The sequence below is a fragment of the Triturus cristatus genome, chromosome 3_1 (assembly GCF_964204655.1).
Source record: "Triturus cristatus chromosome 3_1, aTriCri1.1, whole genome shotgun sequence".
Classification (NCBI taxonomy): domain Eukaryota; kingdom Metazoa; phylum Chordata; class Amphibia; order Caudata; family Salamandridae; genus Triturus; species Triturus cristatus.
In genome coordinates this window covers 212885945-212912079 of record NC_140583.1, presented here as the reverse complement: position 1 = coordinate 212912079, position 26135 = coordinate 212885945, and the positions used below count along the sequence as shown (strand labels likewise).

Here is a 26135-nt window from a genome sequence, read left to right as displayed (position 1 = left end):
CACGTCACCCGCCACCACCACATCCACCACCATCACGTCCACTGCCATTTCCACCACCACCACGTCCACCGCCACGTCCACCACCACATCCACCACCACCGCGTCCACCACCGAGTCCACCACCACCGAGTCCACCATGTCCACCACCGCGACCACCATGTTCACCACCGCGTCCATCACATCAACCATGACCACGTTCACCACCATGTCCACCGCCGCGTCCACCACCACGTCCACCGCCTTGTCCACCACCATGTCCCCCACCACCACGTTCACCACCACCACCACATCCACCACCACCACCACGTCCACCACCACCGCGTCCACCACCACCGCGTCCACCACCACCACCACGTCCTCCACCACCACGTCCACCACCACCACGTCCACCACCACGTCTACCGCGTCCACCGCCACCACGTCCACCGCGTCCACCGCCACCGCATCCACCGCGTCCACCGCCACCGCATCCACCGCGTCCACCGCCACCGCGTCCACCGCCACCACAGCCATGTTCACCACCACGTCCACCACATCAACCACCACCACGTTCACCACCACCACGTTCACCACCACCACGTCCACCACCACCACGTCCACCACCACATCCACCACCACGTTCACCACCACCACCACGTTCACCACCACCACCACCACCACGTCCACCACCACCACGTCCACCACCACCACGTCCACCACCACCGCATCCACCACCATGTCCACCACCACATCCCCTACATCAACCACCACCACGTTCACCACCACCACGTTCACCACCACCACGTCCACCACCACCACATCCACCACCACTACCACGTCCACCACGTCGTCCACCACCACGTCGTCCACCACCACCACGTCCACCTCCGTGTCCTCCACCACCACCACCGTGTCCTCCACCACCATCACCACCACGTCCACCACCACCATGACCACCATGTCCACCACCACCACGTCCACCACCACCACCACGGCCACCACCACCAGGTCCACCACCACCACCACCACCCGTGACAGGTAAAGTGTCACTGGAGGGCAGGGGTAATAGGAGTGTCAACTCCGGCTGTACATGGGACATTTAAGGATGCATTGGGTGTGAGAAGACGGGAATAGGGGCTAGAAGTATTACACCAGACCCAAGATACATTTTGAAGTGGCGCAATGTCACAGGGGCTCCTGTAAAAGCACTCGCAGTATCTCTACCTCACAGTGGCATACCTGCACGAGTGAGGTTAAGGACTCTACTAAGGAGGTACTCTGTGCATGGAGATTCTGGGGATTCTTTGTCTCTGCAGCCCGGTATATTTCTGATCTTCCTGATTTTGATCCTCCACATGATGTCACCTCTGACTGAGAATTTTTTTTGGGCGTGAGTATTTAAAAAAAAAAAAAAGACCGTTAGGTCATTTAGAACTTGGCAGTTAGAATTTGGACAACCATTTGTTTGGTAAAAGTCGTTATGCGACTCTTACTGTTGGTTTTTGCCTTGGATTGGTAAGGTAGTTTAGTAACACTTACTATAGCTTTGGAATTTTGGAATTTGTGTTGGCCAACTTTGGATTTGTATAGGTTTGTATATTCGAATTGCAATTTGTGTAGGCAGGTAATGAGGAGATTTTTCTCTATCTGGTTTTGTTGAACGGTGCAACGTACGAAGAGTACCTTAAGCACTACTTTGATTATAATATTGCATATTCTGCAGTATTTTTGGCATGCCTGTTTTCAAAGCTCACATTGAAGAATGTGTTGCTTTTTCTTGGTGTGATGTGAAGTAAATTAGCCGGCTCCCCTAGAGGGAATCCCTAAATAGGTTTAGGTATAAAAACATATTTCTTCCTTGATGATTCTGTATCCCCAGGGAATTAAAATATGGACATAATACATACAAGGATCCTTTGTTCTGCGCAATCTTATGAATGGAGATATGCAGAGCGATTTTTGGCGTTCTGCCAGCCAAAGCTAGTGAATTGAGTATCTTGGCTTCTTGGAAATAAAGGTCTGTGGGGCTGTTTTTGCAGTCTTTTGGAACACTATTGAGAAGCGCTTCTTGGAAATATGACTTACAACTAGTATTTATAAATGGATTGGATTAAGTACAGTCTGTGGGCTGTCCTTTGTTTCTGTCTTAAGTATTGATCTGTGGGTTAAATGTGTGTTTAAATATCTATGTGGTTTTCCCATTAGTGCAACTTCTGTAAGTAAATAGCGATGGCGCTATTTATGAAATAAATGACTAAAACGCGCTGTATTGTGTGTCCTGAGTGTTTGACCCCTTTCTGTTTATGTCTGAAATGAGCTCAATGTGTGTTTGTGGTTTTTTCTTTATGTTTTCAGTCTGTTAAGCAAAATGTCAGTTAATTAATTAAGTAGAAATTAAATAAAAATCCGGAAATGAACCATGTGATTTGCTACAATAGCTATATGTTGCTATTTAATTTATAGAGTAAGCAATTATGCATATGTACAAACTGTTAAATGCTTAAAAGATAAAATTAAAATTGACATTCACGAGGAATAAAAAGGCATCAAAAACGAAATTGTGTGTTTTGTAGAAAAATAAACTTATAGTATTTGTTTTACTTACATACATTGTATTAGATATTAACAGGCAAACACTTCAGCTGAAGTAAATTTTTGCTGAACTCAAACGCAACACGTATTGATATGTCAGAGTTTGAAAAAGACTGACACCGTGCTCATGTTATAACACTGAGAGACAAGCTTTTACTGCCGCGGAGCAAATAGCAGGTCACGAATAGACAGGAATGTTTACTCAAGCCAGGACTTCACCCTCAGTTAAACACGGGTGGAACTTTGCATTTCAGGCTGTTTTAAAAAAGGTTCCAAAACTACGGTTCATTTTTTTGTAATACAAGAAGACATTTCAATTAAGGGTTTCCTCTCTTTAAGCATTTTTATAAGCATATTCTTGGTTCTAATGTTAGAATAATTGTTCTGTTTAAAAAATAAAAAAAAAAAGTGGCACAAGAATTTGTCATGTTTCAAGTTAAGCTTTTGTGTTTAGGCTTATAAATAAATGCGTCTAAAATGATAGGCAAGGGATGCAGCTTGCTTTTATATATGGACCTATCAAAAATGATTGGGTTTATTAAAAATAATCATTAATTATGAAAAAGAATTATTAAAAATAAGTGCTTCTAAATTCGTTTTTTAATATTTATAAAGCTTAATACTCATACTGTGACATCCTAGCATTAAAATTTAATTTAAGTTGTGTTGAACCGCAAAAATGAGAACCTTTGCATATGGAATTTCACTTGGCGCAGAAAAATCTTTTTTCCAAGGATTTACATGAGCTATGTCTAATGTCCAATCTGTGCAATTTGTAAAGAACATTCTGAGGATGATTAATATGTAGCACAATTATAGGATATTTATTTTTAAGTGCCCCAGGTGTCAAAGTCGAAATTGGGTGAGGGCACTATTTAGGCAGCATTTTTTTTCATTTAGAGTAGCTTTTAAAGTGCCTTAGGCTCCAGTAAATGCATACATTTAGGTATAATACAAATTTGCAGGTTGTTCTCATTTGGGGTTGCTTTTAATGGCTCAGTGAGCCAATGTGCCCGTTGCAGAGGTTTGAGTTTAATATCAGGGTTGAAGGCTTTAACTCTAGCTGGACCTACTGAGACATTCATCCATTTAAGGGCGATGAAATGAGAACCATTGCATAGGGTGGTAACAAGCATTTGTTCTAAAGCTGGTATGTTGTGTTGTTGTGTTCTGTGAATTATTCACAGTAGATGTTTTTGAGTCTGGGAATAGGAGTGGATTGTGGCCCCTAAAGGGAGTAATATATATGGTATGTGGTTTTGGATAAGGGTTGGTTATTGCAAGTTAGAAAGAGTTAGGAAGGTTTTTTGTCTTTGACAGCTTCAGGGTGAAGAGAGAGAGGGCTGAGGAGAGGCAGATTTTGACCTTGAGGTCAGTAAGGTGGGGGTTAGCAGTATGTTGAAACAAGATGAGTTTTTGTATGACTCCTTTGAAGAAAAAATGTTTGTGTGTTTTTCACGTTTTTGCATTTAGTCCTTCTATGAATTGTTCCTGCTGGTCCTGTGTGTCAGAAGTGACACAGTAAGTTGTATTTGACAGCTGATCACCACTAACTGGTGACCAGTTGTCAAAAGGAGGGTGAGGAAAGTAAAAGAAGGTGTACTTTTAATTTTAAGCCTGACAAATTATGCAGGCCCGAATATTGGGTTTTGGGCTGCATGAAGTGCGTGCGTCACCGCTCATTTACATGTGCTATTGTAATTTGTCTATGAAGTGTGTGCGTCGCCGCTCATTTATATGCGCTATTGTAATTTGTCTATGCTTTTTGTGCTTGGTATACAGCACGTATATCTGATGGCTTGACATGTGTGTTTTTTATTTTATGTATGTTTTTGTTTTATGTTGTTGCTTCTGATACTATTACAAGTTTTCCTGTGTTGTGAGGGGATGTCATGACGATGTACATCATTGAGCAACAATTGGTTGAACTTGCTCTGATACTAAATTTCACAGATATGATATTTTCATACTGTGAACAAGACAGTGAACACTTCACCAGTGCATCACGTCTATTTGGCTATAATAGTATTGAAGAAAAATAAAAGATATACAGGATCAAAGTGTGTCACCTGCAGTAAGTCACGTTACTGCCCCTTCCCCAAGGAACAGGCAGCCCTAGATTTATGTTTCCTTGATTGGACCTAAGGATGAACTATAAATCTGTGGCTCTTGCTAAAGGTGTCCTAACTTTCCTTATGATATTGCACTTCTACATGTAGTCATAAGAGACACTAAGAGTTTCTTATTTGCTGTCCTGAGTAGCAGGATTGTGATTTTAAGTGGGTATAGTGCCCCCTCCGGACAGGTGACTAGGGAAAGGAAAAATTGTAGATCAGACACCAGAAACCTGAGAATTATTAGACTAGGGTGACCGGTATTCTCAGTGATCATGAGGAGATATTGTTTAGCCTGTGTATTGCATGGTGCACTTGCTGCACAATTATTAAAGGGAGGTATCTGCATGCCCCTGATAATTTGTATCATGCGTTTCCCCTTTTGAGGTGTTCTAGATAAGGAATGTAGGAACACACAGATGTAGTAATTTAAGAAATGTTTATCCCATTAGAAAATCATGAAATGAATATTTGTAAATCCATAAGGGACTGGCCTATCTGTAAAACTGGTGCCACTATGAACCACGTCCAGTTTTACTAATGATACCAGAATGTTTAATTGATTGGTTATTGAATTTGCCTTTTGGATTCCCCTCCTTTATATCTGTCCTACCTCATGAGCACTTTCTTTTTTTCACACTCCCCTTGGAGCAACCTCTTTCTCTATTAGGAGCATTTAATATGGTGATCTGTTCCAAAAGTCTCTTTGTTTTCTCTGGTCTGTATCATACCCTGTTCTCCTCAGGTTTTGAGCTGATCATGCATCTAAACTGACACATTTTCACTCTGACTCCTGCAGTCCCGCATTTTGGTGGGTCAGCACAGATTACAGCTCAGGCTACTGCTGCCATACCTTTTTGATGGTGCACTGTTCACACACATGTTGTGACTGATAAAGGAGAGACTGCAACATGGTCAATCTTCTTGTGGCTTAATTATATTGAGATTGGATACAGACTGTCATGTAGCAGATCCTATAGGCTGGCACACTGTGTGTTTGAGTGTTGGTATGAGTTACTGTGATACGTTTGGCTGGCTGTCACTCTTAGGGTCTTGAGATGATCAGTGCTGCCTTCTTTAATAGGCACCTACTCTGAAATTGATTCTGGGATTAACTTCACCTCAGAGAGCTACTTTGAAGGTACTGACGAGCTACCAGTGGCTCCCGAGCTACTCGTTGGAGACCCCTGGACTAGAAGTACTGCCTTTGCCTTTGCATCTTATGAGAGTGACATTGCATTCTAAACCAGAGTTGTCCCATGGCTTCTGGCCACTCCCTTGAAGATTGCAGGCCACCTGCCTGCAGTCCTATTGTTAAATACAATGAACTGTTTTTATACTAAACTGAAGGAAACTAACAACTGTGTCACATTTCCTACGTCACTAGATTCTGCGGGAATTAAGTCATAATAACCTGCAGAACATTGATTTAAGCCTAATTCCCATCAGTGACAGCTACAGATGAAAGGCGGACGTCTTGGCCCTACATTCCCAGCACCCAGAAAGTAGCAAGGCTGGACAGCGATCGCCAGCGCGCCATCAATGGTATCTCCAAAGCATCGTGATTGCTTCATCAGAAGGCGTTATACATCAGAAAAGAAGGAGGAGCTGTTGATGGCAGGGTTGATTTGAGCCTTGAGTTTTCTACCTGTCATGTGCTGGTAACCTCTGACAGTGTGCAGTCCCTTGAGCCCCTTGGCCTGAGTTTTGGCCACCCCCCCCTCTCTTTTCTTTGCTCCAACGGAAGGGCAGTGCACCGGAGGATCTAAGGCACTACATGATGAAAGGAAAATTAAATGAAAGAGCAGCCCAATCATCCTCTGACACTGAATAGCGAGTGTTGGAGCCTGAAAGTGTTGCTGAGCGTGAAAGTCTGTTGCTCTTTCCGATTAATAGTACTCGGGTCTGCACAAGATGATCTGTGCCCATGACCAACGAAGAGCACAATATCTGTAGTGCCTGCCACAGAGGAAAAATATTGGTGCACTGCCTTGAGACATTGAGACTTTCGAGTGAGCTGTGAGTGTTTGCCAGGAGGGCACTCCAACTAAGCAGTACTATTTTCATGAAGAGGCCTGAATCGAGAGGACCAATGCGGAAGAAGACAATGGAAGCAGATTTGATGGACGATAGAAGCCTGCCAGAGAGGCTTTGAACGGACTTCGGGCACAGTTGCACAAGCGATTCCAGTGCAATTGTATAAAGTAAATGTTAATTAAGTTCTCATTTGACTCAATTGCCATGGAAGAGGAAGTGGCTCCGCCTCTAGCATCCAAAAATGGTCCACCAGAAGTGAGTCTTTGTGCTACTATGTGTGTTCGGAGACCTGTCCCGAGAGAAGTAGCGAATAATAAGATGATGTTACAGCAACACCTTGACGACCTAATGAATATCGATATAGACCTAGATTCAGAATAACATGAGTCTTAGGTTATTGCCTACGTAATGGCAAAAGGAGGGTCTGAGGTTCTGTAATTCTCGAGACTGACTCCATTTTAAATTGTGCCACCATTTTTGTGTTGCCCTCACGTAGGCCTGTGAAGGTAGCCTGGCGAACAAAGTGGCCTGGCCTTCTTAGTCTATGTATACATTAACAAGGTTTCTTTCTGACTCTGGAATGAACTGTAAGAAACTGACCTCTTCACCTGAAACTGACCTCGCAAAGCCAATTTCCCTGATCGATCTTTGTCTGAGATTACCAATCAAGATACTGTACATGTAATCATGCCACGCCCTGCAGTGCCATCTAAATCAGATTAACCTTTGTGAACTATGTAATTATAATGTTTTGCCCATATCCTGCTAAAACCCCAAAGGCTACTCACCTGCTGACCCTCCAGATTTTCCATTTGTTTAGGAATGTAATTGCTACAACTCCCTTACATGCCTGGGGCAGGATAAAGAGTATATAAGACGTGAAGTAAGACCATTCTAGGGACTACCTCATTCAGTTGCTACGGCTTCTGTGTGACGTAGTCACACTCATTTGAGTTTAATAAAAAATGTTCTTTTATATTTCAGCTTCTGTGCCAAATTCTTTATTATTGGTTTGAATGGACTAAGTATCAGTGAGACCCCTGAGAAGGAGAATTAGTTTCTTCACGAGCCACTCACTCAAAACAAGCATTGGCATAGCTAATAGGTCTTGCCTTTGGGACCTTATAAGTGTTTAGCCATGCAACACTTGATGTTGTTGCACCAAGAAAATTGTGCTGGATACCTAAACACTTATAAGGTCCCAAAGGCCAGACCTATTGGCTATGCCAATGCTTGTTCTTAACTACGCATGGAGCCCAGGGCTATTTATAACCACGTCTGGCCGTAAGCCAGACACAACCACCCAATTCATGTACACAGGGGGCAGGGATTACAACCCCCCTTGCTTAGTAACCATAATGGCGTTGCCCAACATTTGGCAGCACTACATTCCTCCATTCACCAAGAGATGTTAAAACATTTTGGTCAAACACATTACCAATTACTTCTGCCCTTGATTCAGGGAATGGGATGGGTCGACTCCTAGAGGACATTACACCACACGGCGAATGAATACACATTTTTCGGAAATACACGAGTCCTTCTCCCGCATCGATTATATATTTACCTCTGCACCTCATACCCACAGACTACAATCCGCAGAAATTTTTCCCGAGGTCTGTCCGACCATTCGCCAATTTCACTATAACAGTGCCTCGACCCTGAACGCTCACCGTTCCGCTGGCCGCTCTCACTATGGCTGCTGCAAGACGTACAATATAGACTACAACTCCAAACATCAATCAACGATTACTTTTCACATAACATGGACACAGTCGAATCTCCCATAGTTTTATGGGAAGCCATGAAACCTACACTTAAGGGGGCGGACATAACCGTTTCTGCCGCGCAGCGGCGACAACACTGCGAGAAGCAATCACAAAACAAATTCCGGCCGATTGAGTTGGAGCGTAAAAGCAGGGCGGAAGAGGGGGTTACTGTGCGAAGACAGCTACATAGCACACAGCAAACGCATGCCAGCGAGCTACTAGACGAAGCACAACTCTACTGGCTCACAACCCGTAGTCGGATTTACCATTGGGGCGACAAATCCAGCTCCCCACTTCACCGCCTGTTTCAACAGACATTACGCCCACAAATTCTTCCAGGTTTATGTGGCCCAGATGGGAAGAAACTTACAGACCCATCACAAATCGTAGCCGACTTTGCAGCATACTTTACAGACCTTTATGCCCCTCGAGAGACCCTACATACCAACACTATTTATAAATTCCTTGCAGACTTGCTCCCGCAGTCTCTTTGAGATTTAGCACGTGAGGCGCTTGAAACTCCTCTGTCGACAGAGGAAATTTAACAAGCATTGATGGATAGGAACATGGGCAAGGCGCCCGGTCCTAATGGTTTCTCCTGTGAGTTCTTTAAAAAACACCAATCTCAACTAATGGCGCCATAACTGGCGACCATTAATGCCGCGGTGAAAGAAGGCGGACAGAGGTAGTGATTTTCTTAAAGCTGGGTCGACCGCCCCTTCTCCACTCTTCATATCGCCCGATTTCTCTCCTCAACATTGAAGCCAAACTCCTGGCGAAGGTAATTGCTAACCGCCTAGTCCCACAAATTACAGACCTGATTCACCCTGAGCAGGCTGGCTTTATGCCCAACCGGGCCACATGGCACAATATTCGACGAGCACACAATGCTATAGCTGCCATAAATCAACTCGATTGACCGGCTGCACTCCTCCGAGCAGATATCGACAAGGCGTTCAATTCACTTAGTTGGACCTATCTCTTTGCTTTGCTCAACAGCCTGAATATTGGTACCAACTACTTTCCTTAATACACTTGCTGTATACTGACATCACAGCTTCAGTTTGTGTAGCCAGCTCCATCTGGGGTAACTTTACAATTGGGCGGGGAACTCGTCAGGGATGCCCCCTTTTCCCGTATCTATTTGCGCTGGCTATGTAGCCGCTGGCAGCGTTGGTGAGAATAGATGCTCAGAATTGTGGCTTTTAGTGGTCACGGGAAGTTTCGGACCGAAAAGAGCTCTATGCGGACAATGTGTTGTTCTTTCTCACACAGCCCAATAGAACTGGCCCACGACTGCTCAGAATTATGCTAATTTTTGGCAAAACCTCCGGCCTCTACATGAATTGGGGTAAATCCTTTTTGTGGCCCTTGCGTGAAGGGGATCAGTTGGGAGGATGGTCGCGGGAGGTGATGGTGGTCCCTGGTGGATTCAAGTATTTAGGGGTGTTCCTCTTTGATTCCCAGTCCATCTCATGGGACAGGAATCTGGCCCCACTGTGGACACAGACCAGGACCAGGTACGCTCGTGGTCACATCTACCTCTGACTCTGTTTGGCAGATCTGCCATATTTAAAATATTTAGAATCACCCGTACCCAATACGACCCTCGTGGTTCAGGCAACCAAATGCAATACTCGCTTGATTTCTTAGGGGGCGGGGAGGCACGGTGCGAGTGGCGCTGAGGACCTGCTTCCAATCTACCTACAGTGGTGGAATGGCCACTCCTGACATCCAGGCCTACCATGCGGCATCACATTTGCTCATCCTCAATGACTGGTGTTACGGAGACAGAAGGGATCCTGCATATGCAGTTGAGCGTTGGCTGATGGATGCCATGCCGACACATATGGTCCTATATTCAGGCCAGATGCTAAGAGGGTTGCCGCCTGAAACCGGGACAGTTTTTACGACCTGGAAACAAGTGTTAAACACGATGGGATGGTGGGGTAAACTGACCAAAGAAACCCCTCTGTGGCATAATGGCCTGTTGCCGCAACTGGCGCAGCGGTCCGGGTTTCGGGGTTGGGAGTATATTGGCATCGATACAGTGGGGGCGGTCATGCACGGTCAAAATTTGAAGTCTTTTCAGGAACTCCAGACAGAATATGCCATGCCCAAATTGCTATTCTACAGATACCTCCAGTTCCAGCATGCCTTCTCCCAGTATTTAGCACAGCAGGCGGACCAACCAGACTTCAACCCAGTAGAAGCTAAGGAGTTTATGGGGGACCTGAGAGACCATAAAATAACCAAAATATACTGCACAATTCTGAATAACAGTCCCACTACACTACACAAAACTCGGGATGGGTGGCAGACTGACCTTGGCCCACTGAATGAGGACAATTGGGTGGAGGCGTTGAGTCCCCGCGCATCGCGGCGATTGCGGCACGCTTGAGACTTATACAATTTAAATACCTTCACCGGGTCTACTTTACTAGAGTTAGACTTTGCCTTCCTGGGCTTGTTGCCTCCCCTCATTGGGCGGACGAGGGCACCTTCATATATACAGTATGGTAGTGTACGTCTCTACTGAGGTTTTGGAGGGGGGTGACCATTTACCTCTCAGAGGTCCTAGGGTGGGATATCCCACTTTCGCCACACCTGACTATGCTCCAAATTAGTGAGCGACTGAGTGGCAACCGATACAAAAGTCACTTATTATTTCTAGGCTTCACACTAGCTAAACAGGATATTGCCAGGGCGTTGAAGGATGAGTCTCCGCCTTCTGTTACAATCTGGAAAAAGGGCCTAGATTTTTCTATGGGTCTGGAAATATCGGTTTTTAAGGCGAAGGGATGCCCGCAGAATCATCCTAAAATATGGAAGAGGTGGGCAGACTATAGAGGGCTTTACCTGGAGCCTATTCCTCCAGCTTCTGATGTAGAGGAACTGCAGACATCACTGTTTTGTACCGGGCCCCGGATTGTGAGTATAATTGTCTTTTCATTGGAGGGCCTAGAGCTATGTATCTTAGATTTATTTATTTCTTCTGTAAGCTTAATATGGCACATGTATTTGTAGTACAAAGTTGTAATCCAACATTCATTTGTCAAAATTGGTATAACTGTAATGATGAAAATGTTGATATCAGTATCATTAATAATTACAGTGCGTTTCTGGCGCCCCTGGCAGAGCCAGATCTATATCAGCTGTCAACAATAAACTATGTTATGAATTTTTTTTTTTTACCAATGTCAAAATAAACGATCCAATCATAGGCTTCGACAAATATACAGTTCACGTTATTCAGCATCGCTTCTTCGCCATGGGATGGATGCTGGCACTCTCAAACACCAGTGCCGCAGTCTGTCCCAAATCAGCCACAAACAGTCATGGTATTTCTGAGACGGTGCCGGATGGGGTCACTGCAGGTACCCTTCAACAATCTCTGCATTGGTGGTGCTTGGGTCTCTGCAGTGAGTCTTGTAGAGTGACCGGACAGGGCAGGAAAAAGGGCAGAGAACAGTTCTTCAGAGTAGGTATTCACTTCTTGGTTATGGCAGCTGTCCTCTCCCCTCTCGGACTGACTGTCGGCGGCAGCATCGTCCTGTAGGTCAACAGACATTGACATGGGTCGTTGAGGGACTCTTGAATTGGGACACATTCTGCGAGACCCACTCGTGGCCTCTGCGGGCTGTTACTTTCGTGCCATTGACATCAGTGATGTATCCATGGGTGTATCTCAAAAGGTAGCATGAACTTTCCTCCTGGACGACGGTCTTTCACCAATACGTGATCACCTATCTTTATGGGACTGTTCTTAGCTCGGCGCTTGTGAGAAGAATAGTTGTGTGACTGGTTTGGGGGGTTTGGCTCTTTCTCCCACACTGGGTTGTGAGGAATGGTGTCTGCCATGGACCTTCCAAAACACAACTTGCGAAGAGAGATGCCGGTCATGGAGTGAGGCGTAAGTCTGTATTCTAGCAGGAACTGTTACAGGGCATATTCCGTGCCGGTGCCCTCAGCTAGCGCAATCTTGTGCACTTTGGTGAGAGTCCTCATCTGACGTTCCACCTCTCCATTGACTTGTGGCCAGCTGGGGGTTATGGTGCAGTGCTTAATGTTCCGTGAGCGCAGATAATCCGCAAGGTCAGACCCATTCAAGGGGGGCACATTGTCGGTACGAATCTCCTGGAACAGACCATGGGTGCCACAAGTTTCTCCAGCTTTGAGATAACATCATATTCAGACGTTGTCATAAGTACTACCTCCAGGTACCGTGAATAGTCATCCACCTCAACAAACGTGTGTCCCTCTAGGGAGGCTGCCGAAGTCTGTACTCACCCTCTGCCACAGACTGCTAGGGTCTACTTCTGTGATGACGGGTGCTGGACGGTTAGGCTGGCTGGTCACCAGGCAGGCAGGGCAGTTGCACTCTACAGTCTAGACCTGGGAACCAGACCTTGCTCCTGAGCCTGTTCTTGGATGCCTTGGTGTGCTCCATGTGCCAGGAGGGCTACTTTGTGTGTAAAGCTTTAGGACAGGACCAACCACGGGCCTGGCAACAGACATCCTTCGCTGGTGACCGAAAGTTCCTGGTGGACATTGTGGAGTGCTCAGAGGGTGGATATAGCGGTGACTAAACAGAATGAAGCCGGATATTGGAGTGGTCGCCAGTCACCTGTGGTGGCAGCTTCAATAGCCATTTGCAAACAGGCGTAGTTCTGGGTAGCTTCTGCCATCTTCTCCAACAAAATTGGGATGGGTTTGGTGCGCTATACGATCATTCGGACAAACGCCTCTGTTTCTGCAGCATCGGCTGTCTCAGGAAGGGTAGCTGGTCGGGTGTGCCTAGACAGAAAGTCACTGGGCTCTGGGTGCCGGGACGGTACTTCACCTTGAACTGAAATTCTTGTAGTTGAAGGACCCACTCTTCTATTCTCGGAGGTGTCCTTGACAAGGACCCCTGAAATAGGGGTTTCAGTGGCTTGTGGTCCGTGCTGACGGCGAAGGGATGTCCATATAGATAAATGTAAAAATACCCGCAACCCACTATTTGAGAATAGCGCTGTTCCGTGGGCGTTAGCGTGCGGCTACCGTAGGCCACTAGAGCCCATTCTCTACATTCCTGTTGCTGAGTTAGTACAGCACCAAGGCCTGTGGGGCTGTCATCCACTATCAGCTGCAAGTCTCACTGTTGGTCAAAGTAGACTAAGGTGGTATCGGCAGACAGGGAGGCTTTAGTCTGGCAAAATGTGCTTTCCTGTTATTGACCCCCACACACAGTTACCGGATGCTTTGGTGACCTCCGTGAGTGGGCCAGTAATGTCTGACAGGTTTTTAATGAACCGCCCGCAGTAGGTCATCATACCCAGAAAACTGCGGACTCCTGGCACAGAAGAGGGCATTGGAGCATCTTGTATGTCCTTCACCTTGTCGGGGTCTGGGCCTTTGCGTTAGTCTGAGAATTGAAAGCCAAAGAAAAGTATGTCTTTACTCAAGAAATTGTATGTCTCCCGGTGCTGTGTTAGCCCTCGTTCTTTGAGTCAGGTGAAAATTTCCCAGAGGCTGGTCAGATGCTCTCCCTGCGTCGGTGCATGGATGAGGATGTCATCACTGACATTCAGCACTCTTGGAAGGCCATGCAGGACATTCTTAACGATGTTTTGGTAGACCTCCTCTCCGCTGGAGATGCCAAAGTTGAGTCTAGTGTACCGCCAGAGGACGGCGTGTGTTGAGAAGGTGGTAATGGGACGGGAGTCAGGGTGCAGCGGGAGCTGATTGTAGTCCAACCTCAAATCCATTTTGGAGAACCATTTAGTTCCAGCCAACTCTCTAATGATGTCAATGGTTGGCGTGAGGTGACGCACAAGCTTGATCGCTAGATTTGGGATCCGCATGTCCACATAGATGCAGACAGCACCGGGCTGCTAGGGTTTCTTTGCAACTACAACCGGGGAGACCCAGGGTGTGGGGCTTCATACCCATTTGATGATGCCGGCTGTTTCCAGGAGCTTTCACTCCACCTCCACTTTGGGTCAAAGGTGGAAGGAGATCCTGAGATGTCTGAGGACAACCTGAGCGATGGACTCATCGATGTGTAGCTGAACAGGCGGCCCAACCAGGCAGTCAATCCCCTGAAACAGGGTCGCAAAGTTTTGCAGTAGACAGTCCAGGTTGTGAGCGTATACACAAAAAGCATATTGCATTAGGTTGAACTCTTGGACTGTGCGGCAACTGAGCAGGAAACCGGACCCTTCTGGTAAAACATATTTTCGTCTTCCTGGGGGTGGAGTAGTGTGAAAGATCAGCGTGGAACACCCCATGGAGACACAGCAGTGAGCAGCTGCCAAAGGCATACATCTGCACGTTGGTGTGGCACAGCTTTGTTGGACTTGGCAGACATCTGCGGCCATGAGGTCAATCGATACTCACGTGTCGATGACAGCTGGGACTGTGTGATCTTTCACCACCACCTGGCACATGGGGGCTGTTTAATGGGTGGTGTTGAAAGCATCAAGAACTCTTACCATGTGGACGACCGCTGCATCATCTCAGTCCATGTCACTGTCAGCGAGATCATCTGAGTGCAATTCTACTGCATGTACAGCCTTCCGTGGTGCCTTGGGGTGTTGACCACGTGAGGAACTACAGACTTTAGCAAAGTGGTTGAGTTTCTACCACGCGCTGCCGGTCTTGACCTGGGAGGGCATGATCCATTGTGATGGAATGAGCCACCACGCCATCCACAGGTGCGGGACTGCGTTCCTGGCTGGGCGCGGCCTTGTGGGAGCTTGGAGGCATCTGTCTTATCTTTACGCGCCCCTTTTTGGATTGCGTTGATGGTATCCTCTTTGATAGGGATGGGCAAGTTAGGGCCCATGTGGGCTGCTCTGGCTTTGGACAGCTCTTTGGAGCGACCCAGAGTTAAGACATCTCTCATGGATGTGTTTGGTTACTGCAGGATGCGTTCATGTTGTTTGGAGGATGTGCACCCTTGGATGAATTGAGCGCAGATTTTATCGTCTTCATCCGGGAGACTGCATATGCTGGCAAGATCTCGTAGGTGACCATGGAACACGTCCACTGATTCCTCAGGGAGCTGCTTGGATTGACGCAGTAGGAAGTGCTTGTAATCGGGGTGGGCATAAGGTTTGTAGTGCGCCGTGATGGCATCCCTCAGGGTAGCATATTTGCATGGGGGGCACACCTGCCACGATGGACCTGGAGATCTTGTGGATGTCGGCACCTCCTAGGTGCAGAAGCAAGGGGCGCCTTCAGCCTGCAGGCATTTCAACAGCTTCAAAATAGGTCTCTAGGCACCCTACCCACGCCTTCCAGCAAGCCACTTGGTATGGTGGAGGTCCTGTGACCGACAATGGTTCCAGAACCAGTATGCTGGCCATGTGGGTGCTTAGTGAGTCTGTGTGCGGTGAGTGGCGCTACAGGATGCGCAGAACGGTAGGATGACTCACATGCCTGTGTGAGGAGGCAGGTGCTTTTTGCGGGGTAGTTGGTGGGCAGGTATGGTAACTTGTGGCTGCCTTCTTGGCCACACACCGTGGAGCACCACGTTGACCGGCAGGTGAGGGTGCCAAATGGTGATCTGCAGGTGGGTGTACTTTTATGGGGGCACAGTGGGCCAGCACTTCTGGTCCATGTGCAGGCTGGCCGGGCTCCAGGCCCTGTGAACTGGGTACACCCAGGCAGATAACTTAGATGAGAGGCGGGCGACACTCTGCCACTCTTACTGAAACTTCCTTGGTGGATGCGGCAGCTCCCAATGAGGCTAGGAGAGGGAGACCAGGGCGTCAAACCTTTCCACCCAGGGAGCGGCGCCACATGGAGTGTGCACGGACTGAGGCTCCCGGGCGAGGCGCTGTGCTGGAGTCCGCAGGCAGTGCTCGGCCCCGCCGGCAGCTGCGCCAGCATAGAAGGGCTCCCGCGGGCAGAAGAGCCAGGCGGAGGGACATACAGATGGCGGACAGGCCCTTAGTTACTAGTGTAGCGTGGATGCCGGGGGTGCCCACGCTGTGCTGCACAGAGACACACACACACGTGTACTTCAGTGGTGGTCTTTTTCTTAACCACGCCCGGAGCCAAGGGCTATTTATTACCACAACTGGCACTACCCCAGATGCACCCACATACGCAGGGATTACAACCCCCTTGTGAAATAACAATAATGGTGTTGCCCAATATTGGCAACACTACAGCCACGTGTGCTGGGCAGACAGCGGGAGGGGTGGAGGGGGGGGGGGGTGCCAGAGAAGCAATGGATTGCAGGGGACTTGGAGTGGCTTGGTGGTGCCTGGGTGCTCCAGTGGACAGGTGGTCCTCACCTGAGGTAAGGCGCTAGTGGCTGTCGACCCCGCAGCTCCATCTATGACAGCCCATGGAAGGAGTAGTGGTGCACACCCGGGAACGAAGACACAAGGTCGGAGGGGAGTGAGATGGAGGATTCCCCCATCCTCCCACAACACGAACAAGAGTACTCTAGGCTCACCATTAACAAATCCAAATCCTGTCTGTATCCAGACTCTGGAGTGTTGGAATGGGTGGCAGATGGCAGCTTCTCATGGAGAATTTAATAACTGGGAGTGTATGTGACCAGTGACCCTCTGCAAGCCTGAGAACTGAACATCCAACCCCATCTTGATTGGGGGACTCGGGATTTGAGATATTGGGCAAACCTGTTGTTGTGTTCTGTATAATGTTGATGTTTCCTCGTAACTGTGATGCTTCTGGAATCTGGATTGTGAAGTTGAGAATGCAGACAGTTGCTGAGGACCAGGGGCATGCCAGGTGTCTGTCACTGTGACTGCCATTATCCATTGGGCACTGTCACAACTCCCAGCTACTACACAGGTGATACTCCAAGTGTGGTGGGAATCCCATACAGCCCTTGGCTGGAGGGGACAATTGACACAAGAAACCCAGTTATGGCGCGGAACTCGATTGACAAGTTGTGGCCCTAGAAGCTTTCAGGTCATGGGATCTTATCGGTACCTCGAAACTGGGAGACGTCATGTCACGGTCCAGTATGAAATCATTTCATATCCACAGGTGAACTATGACCTACACAGTTAGTAATTCATTTGATAGCTGCAATTGAGACACGCCCTTACCCTGTACATTAGAGGATGTACAGACATGCCAGAAAATAAGTAGGGCTAAATGAACACAAAATCGCCCAGATAAACCAAACATTAGTGATCAATAGCCCGATACATTTGATCAGTTAAGAAAGACCTGAGTGGAAGACCTGGGTCAAATGACAGATGACGAATGGAGGGAGGCCTGCTAATTCACTGAGCATAAACAGGAAACCAGGACTTGCGAGTAAAAAGCCAGGTTTTAAGTCCTCTCCGGAAGGTGAGTAGGTCCGGGGCTTTTCTCAAACTAGGGGGAAGCTCATTCCAAGCTTTAGGTGCGCATACTATAAAGCTTCTCCCTCCCCATGACGAGTGGCAGAGTCACCAGCGCAGGGTTCTTCTGGGTATATACCAATGCAATCTCAGTTTCAGGAAATCTGGGCCTATTCCGTGGAGTGTCTTGCACACGGTACTAAGAGATTTGAAAAGCACTCGATGATTCTTGACTGGCAGCCAGTGCAGTTTTCTCAATTCCTTAGAGATGGGGGCGTATTTGGGAGTATCCATGATCAGCCTTGCAGCTGCATTTTGCTCGCAAAACGTTCCTATATATTTAAATACAGGTTGTTGCAGTAGTCGAGTCTGGACATAATAAGAGCAGTGACTACAGTCTGCTGGCCGATTGTTGGCAGAAAGGGAAGTATTTTCTTAATCATTCTAATTAAAAAATAAACAGAAGATGCCACCGCATCCATTTGGTCCCCGAAGTTGAGTTTTTCGTCGATAATGACTCCTAGGTTCTTCACCTTCCTAACAGGAGTAGGAAGTGTCCCCATACCTTCTGGCCACCACCTTAGGGTCCAAAAGTTGGGATCATTACCGAACAAGATGACCTCGTTCTTGTCAGAATTAAATTTCAGGCAATTTTGTGACATCCAGCTCCCGATTGCTGTCATACAATCATGGAACCTGTCCTCAATTCCTTTTGTCTGATCAGGCAGTAAAGCCACCACAATTTGTGTCGTCAGCGTACAAAGTCAGGCTGAAACCAAATGACCTGATCAAGGTAGCCAGTGAGGAGACAAACATTAAAAAGAGTGGGGCTGAGGAAGGTTTGGAATTAAAATTACCCAGTGCTACCGTTTGAAATCTGTCCAACAAAAAAGATCTAAGGAAATCATAAGCTTTGCCCTGAATACCGCACGCTGACAAACGGTCCATCAGAACATCATGATGGGCCATATCACAGGCTGCGGACAGGTCCAGCATAATCAGCGCTGCTTTGCCTCCCCTATTCACCGCCTCCCTTATCTCCTCCGTAGACTATCAGGGCGGATTCTGTGCTGTGCCCTTCTCTTAAACCAAACTGGGTTGGGTCCAGAGTGTTGGTTCCAATTGGAAAGGTGCTGAGGTGCGAGTTCATGGTTTTTCTCAACCAGTTTTACAGGTAATGGGAGCCGAGATATGGGTCGGAAGTTATTAGGCTCCTTTGGGTCCAGGTTAAGCTTTTTCAATAAAAGCAGTATTGAGGCCAATTTCCAAGGACTACGGAAGTGCCCGACTTCAACATTGTATTGAACAATGGGATAATTACTAAGGCCACAGGCACATGTGCCTGTTTAACTATTGAGACTGGGCCGGAGTCATAAGGGGAACCTGATTGGGCGGAGAGGAGCAGCTTCTCAGGGTCTGTAGTGGACAACGGCCCGAATTTATTGAAGAATGTTGGGGAATCTGAAATTGTCTGCCTTTCCTACAACCGCACCCCTCCCTAGCTCCAGATTAGGGTGACTGAAGTTCAAGAAGATGGCTTCTACTTTGCAGAAAAAGAACTTGGCGATGTCGTCGCAAAGTTCCTGACTTGCCTCAACTTTTGTCATGGTGGGGGAGGCCAGACTTGAGACAGTTGAACAAGGTACTTACCTTCAGTAACGATATATCTGTAAGAAACATCAGTTAGATAGATTCCTCACCTTAGAATATCCCCAGGAGTCAGGCTGGATCCGGAAAGATTTTTCGTCAGCAATACCCTTGCGCGTCGCTAGGTGTCGTCTGCGGCTCCGCGTCCGTCGTTGTGATCGCCAGGATGACGGAGTACTTAGACTCCGCCCTCGCGCGCTGACGTCAGTTCTTGTACAAAGCTTTCCGCGCCAGGAACGCAGAGCCATGCAAGAGACCGACACTGGTGCCAACAATTCTAGGGCCCTGAAAGGGATGACATTAACCCTAGATATCGGTTCGCAGAACGGGGAGGATGGGTGGGGCGGTGAGGAATCTAACTAACTAATGTTTCTTACAGATATATCGTTACCGAAGGTAAGTAACTTGTTCATCTGAAAGAAACACTTTAGTTAGATTCCTCACCTTAGAATAGATACCCCAGCAATACCAAACCCGGTGGTGGGTCTGCGAACCAAGATCACACCAGAAAGTCCTGGAGAACAGAACGGCCAAAGAAGCCGCCTCTGCGGGCCTGGCTGTCCAGGCAATAACGTTTGGCAAACGTGTGCAGCGAGGCCCACGTTGCTGCCTGACAAATGTCCTGCAAGGGGACTCCCCGGCCCAGGTCAGTGGTCGCCGCTGTGGCCCGAGTGGAATGGGCCCTCAGCCCTACAGGAGGTTCCTTTTTAGCTAAGGAATAACAGGCCTTGAGACACAAAACGACTCACCGAGAGATGGTTCGCTTGTGCACCGCCCGCCCCTTCTTAGCGCCCACGTAGCCAACAAAGAGTTGGTCGTCCACCCGGAACTGTTTGGTGCGGTCCAGATAGAAGGACAGCGCCCGTTTTGGGTCCAGACGGTGGAGCCTCTCTTCCTCTTTTGAGGGATGCGGAGGCGGAAAGAAGGTGGGCAGTGTAACAGACTGTCCGATGTGAAAGGCAGTTACCACCTTAGGGAGAAAGGAAGGACGAGTCCTTAGAACAACTTTGTCCGGATGGACAGAAAGGAAAGTAGGCTTAGAAAAGAGAGCCTGGAGCTCACTCACCCTTCTAGCAGAGGTGATAGCAGCCAGGAAAGCAGTCTTAAGAGTGCGAAGACGAAGGGGACAATTATGAAGTGGCTCAAAGGGAGCGCACATCAGATAGGTCAACACTAGATTCAAATCCCACTGAGGCATTACGAAAGGGACAGAAGGAAACATGTGAGTAATGCCCTTAAAGAATCGAGAAACAACAGGGGATTTGAAAAGAGAAGGCTGATCAGGAAGCCGTAAGAAAGCAGAAATAGCTGAAAGATATCCCTTAAGGTTGCCCAGAGCAGAGCCCTGTTGGGCCAGGGAAAAGAAGAAAGAGGAGAACCTCAGAAAGAGGGGCGGAAAGGGGATCCACAGCCTTTGCTGTGCACCATGCCACAAATTTGTAACACCTGCAGACGTATACCGATTTTGTGGAGGGACACCTGGCTGCCAGAATAACATTACAGACTTCAGGAGGCAAGTCAAATGGCATCAACTGCCGCCGCTCAAACCGGTCGCGCCTGATCTTCTTCAGCACTCTGGGCAGAAGTGGTATAGGCGGAAAGGCGTACAACAGACCGCAACTCATCTCGCGACGAAAAGCGTCTCAGAGCGAGTGCCACCTTAGAAACTCCAACGCGCAGAACTGTTGACATTGCGCGTTCTCTTCGGTGGCGAATAGATCTAACCAAGGCTCTCCCCACAGCCGAAAGAGGCCTTGAGCCACATCAGAGTTTAGACGCCATTCGTGATCCATCATGCACCGGCGGCTGAGTTCGTCTGCTCTGGCGTTCAGACAGCCTGCCAGATGTTGAACCACCAGGGTGATGCCCTGATGTTCCAGCCATGTCCAGAGGCGCAGAGCTTCCTCACACAGGGTCCACAACCCCACCCCGCCCTGTTTGTTGCAATACCACATGGCAGTGGTGTTGTCCGTGAACACCTGCACTACACTTCCCCGGACAGAGGGAAGGAATGCCTTCAGTGCAAGTCGGATCGCCCTCAGCTCCAGAAGGTATGGAGCCGGGACTCCGCCGGAGACTAGAGGCCTCTGATCTCCGCCTCTCCCATGTGGGCCCCCCCATCCCAGGAGGGACGCATCCGTCACTACTACGTGCTCCGGTTGGGGTAGGGAGCGGGAACTGCCACTGACCCAATCGCGGTACGTGAGCCACCACTGCAACTGTCTTGCAGTGTCCTCTGAGATCAAGACATGGTCTGACAGGTTGCCCCGATGCTGGGCCACTGAAACTTCAGGTCCCACTGCAGAGCCCGCATCCGCCATCTGGCGTGATGCATCAACAGGATGCAGGAGTCCATCAGACCCAGGAGCCGCAGCACCAACCTGACCGAAACCCGGGATAGAGGCTGAAAGATGGGAATCAGAGCCTGAATATCCCGGACCCGCTGTTCCGGAGGATAGACCCTGCGCCAAGTCCAGAACCGCTCTGATGAAGAGGAGCTTCTGGGAGGGACTCAGATGCGACTTCGGCACATTGATGGAGAACCCCAGAAAATGCAAGCGGTCGGCCGTAGTCTGGAGGTGGGAGACGACTTGCTGGGGCGAGCCCACCTTCAACAACCAGTCGTCGAGATAGGGGAAGACTGGAACCCCTGATGTGCGCAGGTGAGCTGCGGCCATCGCCATCACTTTCGTGAACACCCGAGGGGCACTGGTGAGGCCGAAGGGGAGCACGGTAAATTGAAAATGCTCGTGGCCTACCGTGAACCGTAGGTAACGCCGGTAGGCCGGCAGGACGAGGATGTGGAAATAAGCGTCCTGCAAGTCCAACGCTACCATCCAGTCTCCAGGGTCTAGGGCAGCCAGAACCTGAGCTAAGGTGAGCATCTTGAACCTCTCCTTCCGGAGGAAAGCGTTGACGCTCCTGAGGTCCAAGATTAGGTGTAGGCCCCCATTGCCCTTCTGGGGGACCAGAAAGTAGTGGGCGTAACAACCCCGACCGACTTCTGGGCCAGGAACACACTCGATGGCCCCCTTGGCCAAGAGGGCCGTAACTTCCTCCTGCAGAATTTGCAAGTGATCCCCCGACATGCGGTGGTACTGCGGTGGCATGGCTAGAGGGGTCGCCTCGAAGGGGAGGGAGTAGCCCCTTGGACGATTTGCAGCACCCACCAGTCCAATGTGATGGTACGCCAGTGGAGCAGGTGATGGCGAACTCTGCCTCCCACTGGCGTGGAATGGGCCTGAAAGCACAGACTAGGAGGGCTTTGAGGCGGATGCTGCCTGGGTAGATGTGGACGGACCGGCTCATTGTCCCCCTGCTCCGCCTCGGCGGAATTCACGTCCGCGACCGCGTTGAGGCTGGTTCTGCGGCCTGTGGCTAGACGGATGTGAGGGGGCGCCCCTTCCTTGGCCACGAAAGGGGCGAAAAGCGGAAGTTTGCGGGCACGGGCCGAGAGGCCCAAGGACTTGGCCGTGGCCCTGGAGTCCTTAAAGCACTCCAGCGCACTATCCGCTTTGTCGCCAAAAAGGCGACTGCCATCGAAGGGCATTGTCCATGAGGGTGCTCTAGACATCCCCAGAGAAACTTGTGGACCTCAGCCAAGCGTGGCGACGAATCGCCACCGTGGTCGCCATTACCCTGCCTAGCGAGTCCGTTGTGTCCAGTCCACATCGGATTGCATGCCGTGCCGCATCCCGTCCCTCGGCAAGAGCCTGGGCGAGCCGTGTCCGGGCCTCCTCCGGACACTGGGGCAGCACGTCCTCCACCGTATCCCACAGGGATTGGGAGTAACGGTCCAAAAGGCACGCGGTGTTGATAGACCTCAACCCCAAACTAAGGGAGGAGAACAGTTTCTTCCCAAACTGTTCCAGTCTTTTGGATTCCCAATCCGGGGGAGCGGATGGGAAGGATGTCTGGGAGGTAGAGGTCTGGATAACCAGGCTCTCGGGCGTGGGGTGCGTTGACAGAAAACTGGGGGTCGGCCGGTGCAGGGCGGTAGCGCCGGGCCACGTTCTGGTCCACAGGAGGAACTGATGAGGGCTTGGACAAGGTGCCCTTCAGAACGTCAGTCAGTGCTTCATTGAACTGCAGCAGCGGCTCCGAGGAGCTTGCTGGCGGTTGAAGCACTTCAGTGAGGAGATTAGTCCTCACGGCCACAGCAGGCAGTTCCAGCCCAAGGGCTTTGGCCGCCTTGCGCAGCACCACAGAAAATGTAGCACCTTCCTCCGAAGCCACGGACAGAGGAGAGATGAAGTCAGTGTCAGGGGAGGTATCAAAACCACTGGCATCCCCCAGTTCGTCTGCCCAGTCCCGAGATAACTGGCCCTGTCGTGCCAGAGGGTCCTCAGACCCCTCCCAGTCATCCGATTCCTGGTACACAGGTGGAAGGATCGGAGCCGGGCGGAGGATGAACCTGTCACCCATTGGCTTCGGATACGTCGCCGGGCGGCGCCGCTCCGATGCCGGGACCGGACCGGGACTAAACCGGGGAACGGCGTCGTCCGAAAGCGGCACCGGAGGGGTCGGCGCCGGCGGAGGGGTCGTGAGGTTGAAAGGAATCAAAACCCTAATTTAGAACCTAATTATTCAGTTTTATCTGTCACGTGCCCACACACTGTGAAATATTATTTAAAGACAGAAAAACAGTATAATGCTGTTTAAACGTGCATGTTAAAGTTGCACAATTGTATCTGGAAATAACCTACAGCCTGCTTTCAAAAAAAGGTCTCAATGCGGTTTGGTTTAAGTGCTTTTTCCTCTTCATTGTATTCGAGCTGTGAACGTCCTGCTTAGGATATGTAACAGGAAATTCAGAGCAGCAAGAATGTTTTCCATTGTAGTCTGTTAGTTTGGCATGAGAAGTCACAAACAACAGGAAAGAGCTGTTCTTTAAATAAATGTATGTAATCTGGGTGGGACATAACGGAAAAGCAGGAAGCTTTTTCTATTGTGAACATTGTATTAAATATGGATGTAGGCCAAAATTAGTATTATAAGAAGTAGATCCAAAGTGGATGTTAGTTGAGAATGACTTGTGATTCGCTCATAGCACATCACTCTCCCAACTAAATTAGCCTGGCATGTAGAATAAACCTTTTTGTACTCCCTTTTGTTGCAGATGTGGTGATTAAATGATTTGCACTGCTTAAAGGATTTTTTCCAGACAAGGTCCACCGGCGCCGACTCGGATCCAGGCCTGGATCCCGCGGGGGCCTGCGGCGTCGGGACCGGAGTCGACGACGGCGCCGCCGGCTCGCTAGGCCTCCCAGTCGAGCCTGCGGGTCCCGAAGGCGCACCAGCAGGCGTCGACGGCGGAGCCAGGCTCCTCATGGCCACAAGGAAGTCTCTGATCTCCGCCGGAGTCGCATCAGACCCAGGGACCGGCGGGTATGGGGTCGGACAGGACTCCTGCGGCTCCGACGGAGCCGCGCGGATGGTGCCACCCGAACCCTCAGCCAAGTCGCGCGACCGGCGAAGGGAGCCAGAAGAGCGATGTAGCCTCTTTGCGCTCCGGTAAGTCGAAGCACAGCAAGAAGTCGAAGACTTTGACCCGACAAGCGGTGATGACTGCCGCTCCGCGACCGGTCCCTCGACCTCCTCCTCGACCTGGGACCTTGAGCGGTGCGGAGCAGACTGCCGGATCTCGAGCAGCTTGCGGGACCGCTCCCGCCTAGCCTTCGAGGTCAAGGCCCGGCAGTCGAGGCACGACTCGGCATCGTGGTCGGCCCCAAGGCAATAGAGACACCGGCGGTGGTGATCCGTGACTGACATCAGTCGGTGACAGGCGTCACAAGCTTTGAAACCAGGCATCCCTACCGGCACCAGAATCGAGATCGATGGAGAATGGAACCAAAAGAGTTAAAAAAAAGTTTAGTCAAAAAGTGACTAAAAGGGTATGCTCTTCCCGGATCGGCGCTTACTGGCGCGGAAAAAAGAAGAACTGACGTCAGCGCGTGAGGGCGGCATCTAAGTACTCTGACGACGTCATCCCGGCGATCACGACGACGGACGTGGAACCGCAGACGATGCCTAGCAACACGCAAGGGTATTGCTGACGAAAAATCTTTCCGGATCTGGCCTGGGGATATTCGAAGGTGAGGAATTAAACTAACGTGTTTCTTTCCGATTAAAAAAGTTCTTTAGTAGAATTGTTTGCAGAATTAATTCGCTTTGTAAAGAAGTTTTTCTTTGCTTCAAATAGGAGTTGTGTGTAAATAGCCAGACTTTGTCTATACTTCTTTTTCTCCTCTTCCATATAGTCTTTCCTCCAGCTTTGCTCAAGGAGCTTACAGGAACGTTTTTGTCTCCGCAATTCTTCTGAATACCAGGGTGCTGTGGGATGGGTCCTTCTAGTTCTCCTCCACAAAACGGAGGAACTGCAATCCGACAAGTGTTTGGGGCTAGTCATAGTGAAAAGGGATATCGCTAGGGCCTGGAAAGATAGTGACTCCCCCACAGTTAGAACTGTGGAAACAGGGGTGGATCGCAGTAGAAGTCTGGAAATTCCTGTACATAAGGCCAGAGGTTCTCTCCTTCAACATAAAATATGGGCATCATGGTGCCAATATCCGGGGCATCACACTGCGAATCCGGAGAAACCTGGGTGCCCTCTGTCGGAAGAAATTCGGTCCTATTGGGAGGGAGCTAAATGGAAATTTCAAAAGTCAGGACTGAGGACAATG

At 49.2% G+C, this 26135-nt stretch overlaps 1 protein-coding gene across 3 annotated transcripts in view; it reads right to left on the bottom strand.

Moving 5' to 3' along the window:
* SCAPER (S-phase cyclin A associated protein in the ER) overlaps positions 1–26135 on the bottom strand; it is a 3109515-nt gene that overhangs the window by 2590160 nt on the left and 493220 nt on the right. The window lies entirely within an intron of this gene.